The sequence below is a fragment of the Rhagoletis pomonella genome, unplaced genomic scaffold (genome assembly GCF_013731165.1).
Source record: "Rhagoletis pomonella isolate Grant_MI unplaced genomic scaffold, Rhpom_1.0 Rhpom_scaffold_00004, whole genome shotgun sequence".
In the NCBI taxonomy this organism is placed as follows: Eukaryota; Metazoa; Arthropoda; class Insecta; order Diptera; family Tephritidae; genus Rhagoletis; species Rhagoletis pomonella.
The window spans coordinates 45744030-45757137 of NW_023458558.1; the positions used below are offsets into that span (position 1 = coordinate 45744030).

General features: G+C 34.1%; 2 protein-coding genes across 12 annotated transcripts in view; one reads left to right on the plus strand and one right to left on the minus strand.

The window, feature by feature from the left end:
- LOC118737632 overlaps window positions 1-3265 on the minus strand; it is an 86320-nt gene extending 83055 nt beyond the window's left edge. For 3 of the 10 annotated variants that reach the window (XM_036468272.1, XM_036468270.1, XM_036468271.1), the window contains exon 1: window positions 2898-3260. The gene's annotated coding sequence lies outside the window, so the exon portion shown is untranslated. Of the gene's footprint in view, window positions 1-2897 lie in introns of all 10 variants that reach the window. The other 7 variants (XM_036468267.1, XM_036468264.1, XM_036468263.1 and 4 more) reach the window with 4 other exon arrangements.
- An 8151-nt stretch (window positions 3266-11416) lies between these two features.
- Window positions 11417-13108, plus strand: part of LOC118737636 — a 23363-nt gene continuing 21671 nt past the window's right edge. For both annotated transcript variants that reach the window (XM_036468274.1, XM_036468280.1), the window contains exon 1: window positions 11417-11648. The gene's annotated coding sequence lies outside the window, so the exon portion shown is untranslated. The remainder of the gene's footprint in view (window positions 11649-13108) is intronic.

Below are 13108 nucleotides of genomic sequence, written 5' to 3' on the forward strand. Positions count from 1 at the left end.
GAGGTCCAAGTTAATAGCTATCTAATAACCATTACTATCTAAAATGGATTGACATCTCCGTGTACAGCTTTCTGATAACTTAATCGCATAGTCTGTAGTAAAGCCTCTACAAATTTTTTACGAGCTCTTTTCAGCTGTTTTATTGCTGTCAGATTTTTTGTAGCTATCTTATGCTTCATAAGCGCCCAAGGATTTTCTATGGGATTTGCATCCGGAACCTTTGCGAAATCTTTAACGGACATTTGCACAATTTAACATCCTTTTTCCGACAGAACACAACTTTCTCTCTTAAATATTTAACCAAATGAAGACTCGCCGGTGAAAATCACAGTTGTCCAGTGACGATTTTTATTTTGCTCTACCCAGAGCAATCGTTTTTCGAAATGAAATCAAAAAATATTTATAGGTCGCTCAAAGTTTTCCATGTTTTTTGTATGGGAAAAAAGAACTTTTCGTGGAAATGGTATGGAATTCTTTAAAATCAATATTTCTTGATGGGAAGACTCTGTTTCTATTTAACAAATTTTTTTAGTAACCATATTTTATAGGACCGTCAAAACCGCTAGAAAATGCAGTGGGGGATAAACAAAAAATCTTCATTATTAAAAAATGGTTAAATAAATAATTGTATATTGTTATTGGAAGTCTTCTGAAGAGAATGAACCAGAGTTTTCCGATCGAAAAATATTGATTTTCAAGAATTCTAGACCATTTCCACGAAAAGTTGTTTTTTCCAATACAAAAGTTTGAGCGCTTTGAGCGACCACTAAATATTTCTTGATTTCAAAATAAAAAATAGAGGTATACTTTTTTTGATATAGAACAATCCTAGGGGGTGAGAGCAATAAAATTCCGACTTTACTTATTTTGGACCACCCTAATATACATACATACAAATTTATCAGCTAAAAAATTTTTCGCTACAATTATTATGCTCAATAGCATAACAAAACAAAGTGTATATGCGATTAACTTCGGTCAGCCATTCAATAAAAAAACATATGTGACAAAAACAAATCTGACTCAAATAAAAAGCGAAAAATAAAATCATTAAACACTATTCATGCTTAGCTGAATGTGTATGTATGTATGCACATTTTAATGCTCTCGCCCCTAGGATTGTTCTATAACAAACAAAATACCCCAGGTTTTTTTAGTTTGAAGTTAAAAAATATTTAGAAGGCGCTCAAAGTTTTCCATGTATTTTATATGGGGAAAAAGAACTTTTCGTAGCAATGGTATAGAATTCTTGAAAATCAATATATGTCAACCAGGAAACTCTGTTTCTCTTCAGGAGATTCCCAACAATAATACCCAGATGTTTATTTAACCATTTTTTCATAGTAACTAAATTTCATAGGTTCCCCAAAAACCCCACAAAATGCAATAACGGGACCGCAAATGCAATAAAAAATCTTTAGTAATAAAAATGGGTTATATAAACAATTGGGTATTATTTGAAATCTCCTGAAAAGAAACAGTTTTGCGATCGCAAATTATTGATTGTCAATAATTCTATACCAATTCTACGAAAAGTTGTTTTCCCCCATATAAACAACATGGAAAAGTTTGAGCGCTTTGAGCGACCTCTAAGTATTTTTTTGATTTCAACATAAAAAATAGGGGTTAATTTTTTCGGTATAGAACAATCCTAAGGGGTGAGAGCATAAAAATTCGGACTTAACTTTTTCACAGGCATTTTTGGACCACCTTAATGTACATACGCATCTTAATAAAATAATAATAGATTAATATGCGGATTTTGTAATAAAAAATGAGGGTGAAAAAATATAAAATGACCGTAATATAATATAAAACAATAATAGTAAGCAATTTCCAACACATTTTAATGGAGTTACGCTAAAACTTTGTAATGAACAAAACATATACCCAAAATTGGGTAACAAAATACAACGCAATTCTCAAAAGTCAACGTGCAGTGCGCCCCACTGTGATGGAGGATAAAATTTGGTTACTTTTCTCGTGTTACCTTGACATCAGATTTCACGCGCCAATAAATTTTTTCTTCTGGCACTTTCGGTATGCAACCAAGGAAAAAGAGCAAAACAAAAGCGCATTGGAATGAAGTGGCAAAATTACATAGAAATACAAATTTTTAAGGCTTATACACTGCTACCTAAGCAGGCTAGTTCAGTTCAAATGCAAATGCGAATGAATACATTTTGATGTTAATGACCAAATACCGACTTTAATGAATTGTGTGAAAAAAGCTAAAAAATATTCACAAGAACACATAATAACACATACGTGAATGAAGCCAAAAATATCGTGCGACTTTTTAAGAGTCCACCTCTGAGTTTCTTAAGAGAATGCGCTCGCACATACATATACTAGTGCAAATGAGACTCTCTTCTTGACTGTTACGCGTTTTGGCCAAATCTCATCTTGAACTGGGCGAGACGTCACAGTAGTGCCACCAGTAGCCCAGCTCTAGTTCACTCACACAACAGCAAAAGCTAAGCTGCACAGCCGCTGGAGCAGATTAAAGTTGGAAACACCCACGAAATTCCATGAATGTATGCAAACTTAAGCGAATTGTATCTACGATGAAATTATTAATGGCATCTGTAAATTAACATGTTTTTTGCAGCTTAGTAGTAGGTAGAAGCCATTTTTGCAATCCATTCACAGCTCGGCCATTCTGCCAAATTTGGCAAGATCTCACTGCCCCTTTGCAAGTTGTACACTCCAATTCTCCCCGTTCTGCCACAAAAAACTGGCAAATTAACTCGCAATGAGCCAAATATCACAAGCATTTGCTGCAGTTTTCGCTTAAGTCGAGTAATAATTTTCACACCAATTTTAAATGTAAAATTCAGAATTATAAAAACCACCACAGAGGCACGCAAACGCAAATTAAAATCATAAAAACTGACTCAACGTCCAATAGAAAAAAAACAAACGATTTAATTCGCGCTCATTAAATCTTAGTCACCACTTGCAATTCAGTTCTATCTAATTTTCACGTTTTCCACAAGTTTCGACACTCTGGTGCTTGACTCGTTCTATCCGCGCTAGCTAACTTTTCCACTTGGCTGTCTCGTTTAAACTGATCTCGCCAGAGCGCTAACACTTGGTTAGTCGCTATTTGCTTTTGCCTGTTGCTTCCACCACCAGCTCATCCATGCCTGACTTGAAAGCCATGCTTCCTCCGCATTTATTGTTGACTGTTGTTGTTGCTATGTTTACTTATTTCAGTCAATTTCCAGTTGGCGTAGTTCGCTTGATTTTTTTACTACCAACACCTATGTATTGTTGTTGCTGCATTTTGGCCTGCTCTTTGGTTTGTATATTTTGTGGTAATTTGCTTTCGTTTGTATCTTTTAACCAATTCCTTGTTCTCTTTTTTGTAGTACGTTTACGGTCTGTGGGCAACTTGGCTGAAAAGCTGAATTGCATTTTTCGTGTTGGAAAGTGTATTAAAAAATCCTAATACGCATAGTTGGCTTAAACGCTGGCTAAAAATTGGTAATGGAATTTCTTTTTTGTACAAGTGATTTCTTCTGACGAACTAAAACTCGGTAGGATCAGTGTTTCTAATAGCGGTCGTCATTTGGTAGCCTATGCTAAGCCTCCGAGCGTATTTCTGGCCTCTCATTAAAATCCGTTTGCAATTAGGAGGCTCCAAAAAGATATTGGTCTATATATCTGTGTGTCAACATCGAGCCGAACAACAGAAATTTAACTGATTTAGAACATATCGCACAACTAGGTCTAAAGTGCGATCAACGCAAAAAAAAAAAATTATGAGCGCTTTTTTTGCATAAATCAATTCATAGGACTTACATCCAATTCAAGCAAATTTTTTTTCTTCGTGATTATATACATTAAATCCACAACCAGTTATATCTCTCTCTCCGAATAAAAAAAAATTTACCATAATTCCATCACATTTATTGATTGGGCCCACATATTTTCCGAGTTGTAGACGCTATAGTGATCCAATCTTCCCCATATTTTATATTTAAGGTTTTCTAATAAAAAAGATAATAAAAACTTAATTTCATCGAAATCGAATGAAATTTAATGTTTCCGCCCACAAGAGTGGAGGTCGTGGAAATTATCCCATCCTAACCAAATTTCATAATTTCTAATTCCTAAGTAAAATTAGAGTACATGTCAAGTTTCAGCGAAATCGGTGCAGGTTAACTATTATTTCCACCTGCCCCCATATAGGGGAAGCAGTGTGTGCCGCAGGGAGCGTGGTCTGTGGAGGGGTTTTAGTACGTAGGTGTAGCTGTAAGGATTAGTGTTAGCAAATGTCCCGTATTTGCCGGGACGTCCCGTATTTTGCATTAAATTTGAAATGTTCCGCCAGGACAAGATTTTTCTCGAATTTTCGGCAACTCATTATTCATTCCAACCTGTAAATTTCTAGCCAACATCGTCATGCTTTAGCGCGTCTATTGTGAGTGGGTTATTAGCAAGCGTTATTGCATGCAAGTCTGTAACAGAAATATAGCTAAAAACTTCCGTTGGTTTTTTTAGATTTTTTTTTTTTTGTGGATGGTGTTGCGAATTTTCTTCCATATAAAGCATGAACAAAACTGTCTTATATATGGAAGAAAATGAGCAACACTCTAGCCGCGATGCTTGAATTTGGCATCCCCACAAAATTTATATGGCTGTGTAAAATGACGTTGACCACCAGCTCCATAAGAATTGTAAGACACCTCTCCGAGTGGCAGTGTTGCCAACTTTTTATTTTCAAAAAGCACTAAAAACTTGGAAAAAAAGCGTTTTACCACACTAAAAGCACCAAATGGTTTTGCATCAATTGATGCATTTTTTCATAACAGTTTGTATGTATTTAACAAAAACAAAAAATTAACAATATTTACAAGAATGCATACATAAATCAATAAACAAAAGTTTTTCGCTCATAACGATTGAAAAGCCACATGCTATAATGACTCATGCTAACGACGTAATACCGAAGTACTGCACCTTAAAACTGATATAACTCAAGGAAGACAAAACGAATCCCAACAAACGTAAATCATGCCCCAATTAGAAATGAGCAAAAAAAAATTTTGTTTTTATTATATAACCTCAAATATCGCCAAAAACAGTGTTTTTGGCACTTTGAGTTTAGGATATCTCAAAATTCTAGTGCTAGAGCAATTGTGCGGCCAGATTTGGATTCAGCACCAAGAAACGATGTGTTTTACTCAGGTGGTATAAAAATAAAAATGTTTACAAATAATTAGAAAAGAAAAAAAAAAATACTTAACTTACTCGCATATCTACTAGCATTTTTAACGCGAATAGAATTGAAGAAGGTGAATTTGGAAGTTCAGCTTTTTATCAATCATGGTTGTATTTAAGTGCATTTAAATTTGTAGATTTTTATAAATTCAGTGCTGCCACAGCTTTAAATATTTAAAAATTATTTCAGGTTTTAACTATATCGGAGTAGTTTTAGTTCAGAAAAAAGCACTAAAAAAGGCACTAGGCACTAAATAATTTTTTTTGGCGTTTTAATTTTCAAAAAGCACTAAATCTAGTGCTTAGAGCACCAAGTTGGCAACTATGCCGAGTAGTTTGCCACCTAACGGGGTTTCAGACAGGGCGACTCCCTTACATGTGATTTCTTTAATCTGATGTTGAAGAAAATAATATGAGCTGCAGAACTAAACCGCTCAGGAACAATTTAGTACAAGAGCGTGGTGCACTTGCTAGCGTATCCCGATGACATCGACATCATCGGTAATAAAAACCTCCATTCGAAATATAAAAAATATGAAGGTGATGATCGCGAGCAACTTCTCGATGAGTTGAAAATTCTTGCATATGATTACATTGACTTCTTTAACTTTTCTGTTTTACTATTTTTTTGTTTTTGGAATGTTGTAATATACGATACGTTAATCTAATACGTTTACTTGTAATCACAATGTTGCAAATTTTTAAGCAAAAAAAATAACAAAGTTTAGAAATTTTATAGTTGTGAATTTAGTTGTTGAATCAACTATCTTTTTTTGAAACATAAGTTTATAGAAATTTATTTATTTATTTATTTATTTAGTCTACAGAAAAATGTTGAGATAAACAGATTTAGATATTTAAGTATGTATGATATATTACAGAGTGAACTAATTATACATATTAACTCGTAAAGATAATAATGATATACAATAGCAATTTGGGTAGCTGGCGAGGCCTAGTCTCCAGTCCACTTTTGTGTGCGGCGGGCGGAAAGACCTAGTTTCCGCTCCGCGCTGTTTACAGGCCGTTGATCATGGTCGGAAAGGCCAAGCTTCCGATCCATGTTCCCGTAGTCATTACTTTGTATGTGAGGCAGGCGGAAAGTCCTAGTTTCCGCTCCGCGCTATAGAAGAACTGTTGGACGTGGTCGGAAAGGCCGAGTTTCCGATCCCTGCTCGTATTGTCCTACGAGGTCGCGAAAATATACGAAGCCATTCCAATTGTACTAAGCAGTCATAGATATTGTGTAATTTTTCGTTCACGGTAACAGATATTAGTTTTTTTTTTAGTTAACTTGTTCAGCAAAGCTTTCTTTATTACAAGAAGCGATTCAGATGTGTCAAAGCAATCATAATGTTTGTTAAAATCTTGGCATAAACACCAAAAAGCATCATGCATTTCAAAGTTTGATTTACAAATACTCAACACAATAGGTTTAAAAATGGCTCGTGGGTCTTGTAGGAATACAAAAATTTATCTCACTCAGTAAAAACCTTGCAAAAATTTTTGGACCATATAGTCTTTTTGTGGTAAATTGGAGTACTTACAAAAGTGTTCCTCTGTCATGCTGTAGCGGACCAACTCGTGTCTCTGCGCCAGCTTATTGTTTCTTATCCGATCACTGCTCGTGTTTTAACGAAAAGTGATTGAAGTTGAGCATTTGAAAGCACATTTGCATGTCTGGCTGTAGCTGAACGTGTAGAGATGCTCGCTGTTAGTTCTTAGCTACCAGCATGTTCGGGTTCGAATACCGTCAGAGGCAACATGTAATTTTTAATTTTTGTCTTGGTTTTTATTAATTTCGAAAAAGCATTTGAGAAGTGAAGAACAAAAGCGTGTACAAACGAAAAAATATAACAACAATGCCATTGTTAATATGTTGGAGTAGTTTTGTGCTACTCTGATGTAATGCATGGATGGAGTATATGGTCCTGCCCCAGGACATCGCAATGTTAATTGGACCATATTTTTTATATGAATTGTGGTTAATTTTGGAGTACTCTTTACACGCATGCATGGAGTAGTCGCGATTTTTGCAGGAAAGGGACTACTGACCATCCAGTTCATTAGTTTAATTAAAAAAAGGAACACCAAGCATCTCTCTACGACTCAGAAGCGTCGGCAAATTAAACTAAAAAACTTTTCATTATTTCATAAAAATTAATTTTGTCATTAATTATTTGTATCTATTTTATGTATTTATTTTTTCGATTTTTGTAAATTTATGCAAAATTTGTAGGGATTTTTGTTTTTCGAAATTGTGGATTTTTGGGTTTTCGTAGTTTACGCTCATACAAGTAATTTTTAGCAAAAAAAAAATCCCGACTTCAACTCTCATATAAACAAAAAAAAATAGAATTATCGAAATCGGTTGACGTGGTCCAAAGTTATGCGGTAACATACATAAAAAAAAAAAAATATTCCGACGAACTGATAACCTCCTCCTTTTTTGGAAGTCGGTTCCCTGCAGGGAAAGCTACCAGTTGTAAACTATAATTCTACCGGTTTGCGTTTCAGCCGAACTAGTTCACGTTCTATCCTTTTTCAATGTTAGCGACTGGTATTTTTAACATTGCGATGTCCTGCGAGATGTCAATTGTCAGGCTATGCAGCAGCATCTACTATTATAAATACTAGTAGCATCATACCAGTTGATGAGATAGTCTGCCAATTCATGCCCCGTGAAAAGCATAAGTGTGCCTTCTTGCCCGCGACGCTCCAGCAGTCACAATGGCCGACAGAGCAAAGGATTCGCGTGGTAAGCCTGAGGTCCCAGGTTCAAATCCTGGCGCAGGGAAAATTTTTTTATTTTCTATTTTATTTTTATTTTTTATAAATTTATTTTTCTGTTCAGGCTTTTTATTGTAATTTTTAAATTTAATAAAGAAATATTTTTGTTTAATTTCTTTGTTTTTATAGCACAAGCATTTCTTCCTAAATGTTTTTTTGCAATGCAATTCGATTTTCAAATTTGTTATTTATGTATAAATTGAAAAAATTATTTTAACTTACATTTATTTAACTTTAAAAATCTTAACCACCTCCAAGCGGCCTCGAACCTGCGATTTCAGAACCAGAACCACTAGTCTTCACGTGACGCCAAAGGCGACATTTGTACGAAGAGCAATTAATTGCGTTTTATTTTTGGCTTTGGCAATTCAAAGGCAGATGTCGCTGATCGCCTAAGTTCTTCGAAATTGTCGAACTGGCACATACTAGTTAATGAACTAGTATTTTTTCTAACTGGTTTGGCTTTTCACTGCAGGGTTAAAAATAAAAAAATTTCGAATATTAATGAATTATTTTCTAATCAAAAAAGTACTTAACGCAAAATTTTTCATAGAATACGATGACATTTTTATTTTACGTTTTAAGGCTGGTTTTCACTATGTCAAATTCAGTGACATTTGTCGTCAAATAAGTGAAAACACATTGTCAAATGGCGTCAGAAAACTGTTTATCGATTGCTTTGGATCAGGATAGAGCTTTAGGCGTGTACATGCGCTGCGAAATCGGCTGTACACTGCCGGAACAAAGTATTGGCACAGCAAATTTTTCACAATATATGCAGCAATTTTCATTCTAATATTTTTCCGCTAATTTCGTATAAAAACATAATTCATTCTACAACAAAAAACATAAAAATATAAATCCTAAACTTTGTGCAAAATTCGCGAAAATTCAGCAAATTTTTTTTGAGTATGCAGATTTGTAGCCCAATCAATTTTATTATAATAAAGTGCAAGTTTTAAGTAGCTACGAATCACCGTTGATTTTTGACAATTTTTTCACGTAGTCTCTTCCATACAAACAAATTGTTTAAAAATACTTTATATGGAAAAATGCAAAACACCGTCAACAAAAAAATTCTCAAAAATCAATGAGCTTTTTGACTAACTCAGAACTTGCATTTTTTACTAGAACTTAATGGGCTGCAAAACTGCGTACTCAACAAAATTCTAAATTCTGATTAAAAAGTTGAAAATCTTGATGAAAATTTGCTGAATTTTCACGAGTTTTGCACAAAGTTTAGAAATTATATTTTTATGTTTTTTTTTGTTGAATGAACTATATTTTTATACAAAATTGGCGGAAAAATATTAGCGTAAAAATTGTTGCATATATTGGCAAAAATTTGCTGTGCCAATACTTTGTTCCGGCAATGTATTTTTAAAGATTAAATGAATTTTGGGGAGCATGGCATCTCCAGCCCAAAAAGATGCCCCAAATATGTATATGTATTTATATTCATCATACTCTAAATCTACTTCTTCTTCCTGCAACTTTTTGCAATTGTTATGCTTGCATTAAATTCATAAAAAATACAGGTTAATCTAGTTAAATCCTATCTGTTTGGGATACATTCCAAAATTTTGTTAATTTGTGTTTAATTGTTATATTGTATGTATGTAAAGTTTTTATTTTTTATTTTTATTTTTTCTTTTTGTAAATTAAAGCTTCACTTGGGTTATAATTCACGAAAAAAATGCTGGCAACACTGTCTTGGATACGTGCTTTTGCGTTATGTACCTCTGTATATGCAACATACCATACTCCAAATGATGCGTGCGTACCATAACCGCGTGGATACAATTGTAGAATGTACATATGTAAATACTGCGTTTACTTACATTAAAACATGCATATGTAGCACACAGTACCACTTTTAATACATTCTACTATGAATATTCACCCACCTCTTTCTCAACAAGACCTAAACCAACCACCTAAAAGGGGTTCGTTGTTTACGCACGCTGTCAAGTAGCCGCGCATAACTATGCTCAATTCTCATTCGACTTTTTATTTTGGCATTTCTTTCGGTTAGCTTTGGGGTACTGCAAAAATAATAAAAGAAATTGTAAGAACAGCGTAAGCCAAAAGAGAAACCACTAGGGGTAAAAAAAAAAACAACAACAAAATACATAAAAACAACAAAAATGTACATAAATAGTACAAATTAAAAAAGGCTGACAGCGTGAGAGGATAACAATTTCATTGAATCGATAAGAACTAGAGCGCAGAATGAGAAAAGGCCAAGGACCTGCGCCCAGAGGTAGGCACTGAGCGAGTGATTCAAAAAGGTAGTCAACTTTGGAATGAGCATTGGTACAATTGTTTTGTATGTACGCCTGTGTATGATTTTTGTTTTTTGATTTCTTTTTCCGGCTTTCAGTTAGTATGCGTGAAAACGTGAATTTTAAGGATAGTTATGGAAATGGTTATCTGTGGACAATGGACGAGTGGCATTAATTTTTTTTTTATTTTTTTTTTTTTTTTGCAGGTTTAAGAATTTTTAATTTTAGTATTTACGCAATGGTTGATTTTCTGCATTTTTAGTTACCTCAACATAATTTTAACTTCCTATTAAATGCCCTGAAAAGTAATCGGTTTTAATAACGACACTAACTCAATACACTAAGGGTAGCGGAGAGCAAACGTCGCAGTCAACTCTCTGGCGCACTACTTCTCGCTCTGCACATTGAGCATGCAACGCAATTTTGGTAGATACTTGGATACCATTGAAAACCGTAAAACACTTTACACTCAGTGAAAATTTCTTCACCGTTGCAGTCAGTTCATTTCGGAAAGAAAGCGGATAAATTAAAGCTCTAAAATTTTTTACCATAAAATTTGGTTAAAGTTTTGGTTCAGAAAAAATTGAAAAAAATTATTGAATTTATTACAAAATAAAAAAATTATTTAAAAGTTGAAAAAGCGTTACAATTTCGCTTTAGTTTAAAGTAAGTCGAGTGTTAAATTCGAGGAAAAATTTTTAACTCTTGTATATACATACATACATGCATATGCATATATATGTATGTATGTGGGTGTTCTAACATATAAAAGCACACATTTAACGGTGATTTTCATTAGCGCAAAACCTAAATTGATTCGACAGTCGAAAAATAGAAAAAAAAAACTACGAAAAATTCTGTATCAGCAGTAGGTACACGCGCACGCACCTACTTACATACAGCCGCACAAGAAATAGTAGTAGTACTAGTGCCTACTAATATAACGGCAATAGAGAGAGTGTGTATATGCGATAAAGAGCAAGTGAGCGCGTGAGTGATAAGCGAACAACGTGAGCACAACCCCTAAAAAAGTTGTCGTAAAGGAAGAGTAAAAAACGCGTTGCTACAACGAAAATTAAAAAAAAAAAAAATTAAATAAAAAAACCAAAAAAAAAATCTTGTTGAAGTGAAAAAAATCGAATTATTTCGTTTACGCTTTCAGTTCACTTTGAGTCAACTTGCATAAAACCAAAACGAACACAACAACAACAGCCGATTAACGCATTAAACCATCGCAATAAGACGAGCCGAGAAACCTACTCACCTAATTTTGGTCGCACAAAGCGCCCCCACAGGATACATACCGACACACAACGCAAACAGACAGCTATTTACACAAAAAAGGTGAGTGATAATTTTTAATCGAAGCGAAGGTAGCTACGATTAAGTGTCATTCACTGAACTAATTTAATGAAGTATGAGAAATTCGATTAGCAAAGGTACTAAGCGTATTAAAGTCCTCTTGTTATTGAACTGTTCTTATTTTTGTGGTTTTGTGTGACGGTGGGTCATTGATCTATTTTACTCACTCGGTTATTTGTACTCCAGAAAATTATTACATAATAAGCGTGTGGAGCCTCGGGGGTTAGGTAGAGAAGAGTACACTTTTTGATTGTGTTTTTTTTTTGTTATCGAGTGGATGGTTTACATAAGCTCTGAAATCTACCCACACATCTGCAGCTTTTACACGCGATGGCATCATCTTAGATTCAATTATGAAATTTCGAGGCATGCTTTCTTTGCTTTTGTTTTGTTTATTGAAAGTGCAAGCAAATGAGTAAGGGACTTTGAAGGAATTTGAATAAACCTTACGACTTCCTAATTGTTCCTCAGTTCCGAAAGGGTTCATGGATGGAGATAAAAAAGACAAAAATAATAATAATAACGAGAAGATACTTAATAATGAGGTAGTTGTCTACATATTAAGCAAGTATTTAATTAAAAAAATCATAATTTTAAAGACAAGATTTTATTAGTGGGTGATAAAAAAAGAAAAATATACCCTCGCTTCAACTAACGAATAAACATTTTCTGGAGTTATTTCTTTCCATTTCCGGATTTTCCAAATATCTCGACTGTTTCACCTTTTGGTATTTTTTTTTGTTTGTGGAGTTCCATTAAGAACATAAATACGGAGTTTCCAGCAGATTAAATCATGCTTCATATTAGGTTCTTTCCCGTACTCAACTAGGGGTCCCAAACCAGCCCAGAAATCATTCTCGTACTGAATAAAAAGGGTAATATAGTGAGCGAAAATTGGTACGCATTGGATCGTGTCTTCTTCGTCCTGCCCGAAACAGCCCGGATTTTTTCTTCTTCTAAAAATGGGTAAAGTGTTAAAGTACTCACCAGCTGTTTTGTGTTTAATGTGGTTTGCATTTACATACTTCGTGCTTTTAAATTCAACAATTTTATTGAGCTTGAGGGCGTTTTTAATGAAAACTTTGGAAACTTTGGAACTTCTGGAAAAACAACAATAACACTGGATCACAAATTTTAATCTGGTTTTTATTCTCCAGACGCCGATAGGACTGATGGTTTCTGACAAATTAATTAATCATTTCCGTTTTTTTATGAATAAAATAAAAAAAAATCAAATTTTAACAAGAGAAAAATTAAAAAACAGGTTCTGTGTCCAATTTTTGCAGTTATGCTAAAGCCTGTTCTGTTACAAACAAATCAAGTTACTAATATGGTGTTCGCATGAGGTAACTTTTAGTTGAAAGCAAAAATCGCCTGGTGTGTACGGCCTTTCAACTTCAACTGGATAAATAAAGAAGTAATAAGTGGTCAAATGAAAATGT